This window comes from Anguilla anguilla, chromosome 17 (genome assembly GCF_013347855.1).
Source record: "Anguilla anguilla isolate fAngAng1 chromosome 17, fAngAng1.pri, whole genome shotgun sequence".
NCBI lineage: Eukaryota > Metazoa > Chordata > Actinopteri > Anguilliformes > Anguillidae > Anguilla > Anguilla anguilla.
Window position 1 is genome coordinate 8058817 of NC_049217.1, and position 4150 is coordinate 8062966.

The following is a 4150-nucleotide window of genomic DNA, read 5'->3' on the forward strand; positions in this document are numbered from 1 at the left end:
GCTCAGGTGAGGCGTGGTTAGAAACATGGGGAAGGGATGAAGGGGTGGGGGATGTGGGGGAAATGAGTGACGAAGACAGCTAGCCGGGCAACAGGCAGCCAACAAAATGTGTGATTAGCAAATTGTGCGGTTTTGTTGTCAAAATCAGACTAACCTTAATTACCATTTCATCTTTTTGTGCGCGTAGTTTTAGTTTGGTTTACTGTTTCTAAACGTGATCGGTAATCACCTCTAGATAGGCATGGGTGTGAGATACACGGGCTGAAAAGAGCAAAATTCGGCGTCGTCTCATCTGCCACCCAAAGAACTTGGCGGGTGGCATTCCAGCGGTGTAGGCGAATGGAAGCTACTAAATGTCACATTCTGAGTTGTTGCGCATCGATCGCATATCAAACATCGCAACAACAACAAATGAGATAATGGATTTTAGCTTATACTTTTAGTCTATTCAGAACAGCTTTATAGACTGCCATATCATCGAGTGCAACCATATATTTTAAAGCAAAAAAAAAAAGTATCCACTGCGTCAAGTCGCAGAGGCGATTCTAACCTCATAATCGGAATCCTGTTAGAAACTACATATGTTTAATATATAGCTCTGTATATAATTTATGTAGCCTATATTTCACGTTACTTCATTGGACATTCAATGCATAAAAAGCTATTCCGTCTTGCACAGTGCAGTGTTACAACAATGAAGTGTGTAGTCCGAATAGCGTATACACGGCAGACCCCTCCCTTTTATTCAATATTACCTAGTCTTGTCACTGTTGTCTCTGAAATGAATACAGTAAATTAGCGAAAGTGTGTATACCGCCTATTTCATAAATGCTTGAAGCACAGCGAGTTTCATCGTAATAACCTACCCAGTGGACTCTACTCCTATACCCTAAATTTTTTTTCGCTCCAATCCCTTTCGGGTTTTTAAATATTTTTACGCACGCAAACCTAAGAATGGTGATCTTATCTAATCGACTGTAATATCCATGGCATGCAGTATTGGACCGCTTCCAGCCGTCAACTCAGTTCGTGTGGAGTTTGGGTGATGTGCTATCGCTTAGTCGCGTTAGACTGCTTCATGACTGACACCAGGCGACAAGCGTTCCAGCCGCAACAGTTGTTATATGCGCCAGGTCTGGGCGATCGGTCTGGGGTCCTTTCATTCCCAGGTAATGGGAGTTTCCTAAGCAGAAGTAGGAAGCAAACATTCCGAAGTGCTTCCCGCAATGCGAAAGCTAAGGGTGCGCTGGGATCCGAGTGCTATGCGTTCTTCCTGACGTTCCTTTCCCTTGCTTCGGGGGGTGGGGGCTAAATAAATATGGCAGCCACACCAAGTGGCCTTCGGTTCCCATTCATGAGAGGGGAGGGAGTAATTACATTCCCTCACGCCATTGTTTTCCCTCCCTCTGAATCCCACAATGCAATGCTCCACATGAAGCAGAGAGGATATGACATATTTACATCTTTCCATTTTCCCCCCACTCATTTCAGTTCCATTTTGGTTTGTTCTTTGCACTGAACTGTACAGCTTCTTGCAGAGGAGCTTGCGATATGTTACCCACTACCAAACTGAGTCAACATCCAGCCTCCGAGATACCCCCAGGTAATGTCTCCAGAATGTTCCAGTTCCTTAGATTGAATGTTATAGAGGTAAGAGGTTATACCAGCTGAATAAGCAGCAGGTTGGCACTGGCGTGAGATGAAGATTGCCCACCAATGGGTGATGCAGTTTTTTGATAACCCAATAGCCAGATGCAGCATCAGTAGTCATGTGTAGGTGGCACTGCAAACAGAGGCAGTGATTCAAGATGCCACTCAGCCACTCACCTATAACATGACACCATCTCAAACTTGCTGGAACCAATCAGATTGCAGTAAAAACTACTCACACACTTTTAACTCTCTTTTCCAGAACGTCTAGACCAGTGGTCTCCAACCCTGGTCCTGGAGAGCTACAGGGTCTGCTGGTTTTTGTTTTCATCTTAAAATCAGCACCCAATTGAGACCCAAGACACCAGGTGAGTTAACTGTGCAATCAACTGCTCTAATTGATTCACGAAGTGCAGAGTCACTTGAAAACCAGCAGACCCTGTAGCTCTCCAGGAGCAGGGTTGGAGACCACTGGTCTAGACGGGCCTTCTGTGGTCAAGTCGACTGTGCACCCTGACAAACGGATAGAGCAGGTTCGGTCTCTGTCCAAATCGCAGCAATAACCTGTAAGGGGTCCCCTTTCACAGCTACGCTAAGGAGCACTACTGGTACTGAAGTCCTTTCACAGCTACGCCAAGAAGCACTACTGGTGCTGGAGACCTTTCACAGCTACGCTAAGGAGCACTACTGGTGCTGGAGACCTTTCACAGCTACACTAAGGAGCACTACTAGTGCTGGAGACCTTTCACAGCTATGCCAAGAAGCACTACTGGTGCTGGAGACCTTTCACAGCTACGCTAAGGAGCACTACTGGTGCTGGAGACCTTTCACAGCTACGCCAAGAAGCACTACTGGTGCTGGAGACCTTTCACAGCTACGCTAAGGAGCACTACTGGTGCTGGAGACCTTTCACAGCTACGCTAAGGAGCACTACTGGTGCTGGAGACCTTTCACAGCTACGCCAAGAAGCACTACTGGTGCTGGAGACCTTTCACAGCTACGCTAAGGAGCACTACTGGTGCTGGAGACCTTTCACAGCTACGCCAAGAAGCACTACTGGTGCTGGAGACCTTTCACAGCTACACTAAGGAGCACTACTGGTGCTGGAGACCTTTCACAGCTACGCTAAGGAGCACTAATGGTGCTGGAGACCTTTCACAGCTACGCTAAGGAGCACTAATGGTGCTGGAGACCTTTCACAGCTACGCTAAGGAGCACTACTGGTGCTGGAGACCTTTCACAGCTACGCTAAGGAGCACTACTGGTGCTGGAGACCTTTCAGTTAAGCCAGAGAGGCATGGAGGAGCCCTGGCATTGTGACCGCCTGGGAACCGGTGAAGGATCTGCTCACTACACTGAGCAGCATCTCGGCATCCTGTGGAACAACTCCACCGCGCGAGCAGCGGCTTCCATAGGCTCTTCCCTAATCTGCACCGAGGCCTGCATCCTGTTACGCTCCACCCTCTACCACCAGCTTACTACTAACCTTATCAGAGCGTTACACGCTACCCCGAACACAGAGATAGTGGCCAGACAGAAGCACAGGGAATATACTGCCCACACATACATACACATGGAGCAGTGTTGTATTACAGTATAATCGATGCAGAGGACTGCAGAGTAATCGATGCGCTTCACCGTATTAATGTAATCTGGTAACATGGTGTCGTGTGCAAGCTTTGTTATGGGAAAATAAGATTCATTTCCCTAGACCCATCGTAATGGCACTTTTTAGTCTCCACAGGATTTTAAAATAAAAAGGTCCAGCGTGTGTGTGCGTGTGTGAGAGAGAGAGAGAAACAAACCTCACTGATCATATATCCTGAGGGCATATATCCAGAGGGCAGCATTCCGTTGTATTAAAAAGTGAAAGGACAAATTTGTTGGCAGCAATAATTTTACTACTCCATGTCTTGATTGACGTCGATGACATAGTAGTACCTCCGAAGAGGTGCTCTGACATCACGACTGGGACAGGGCCAGAGAGGAATGAGGAAAACATTTTTCAAATGTTTGAGGGCAGCACCAAGGCATTTGCTACCAGTTTTTGTCCTGTCAAAGGATATTACTTCAGAAATTTTGAAATGACAGCATGGATTAAAATGTTCCGTCATAAAGTAGGCATGCAAACGCGTTCACAGCTAACAAAAAGTGATCTGGGGTGTAATTACCCTTTAAAAGTAGCCAGATTTTGCGGGAAAACCACGGACCTGGCAACCTCAGACAGTGAAGTACAGGGACGTCCTGGTCTGCGGACACATGCAGTGAACCGCCATCGTTCTGCTGATCTGGTCCATTCAGGTCTTCTTTTAGCACAGAACCAGACACAGAGGACGAGGCCGAGAATGCGTGTGTTCCCTGACCGTAGACGAGACGCGCCACCTCAGATTCTCATACGCCTCCTATTCAGCCGAAAAAAACCCCACGCTGACCACATGACCCTAACCCAACCCCCCGGAACCGGACCCAGAACTCAATAATGAGGCATTAAGACATGAGC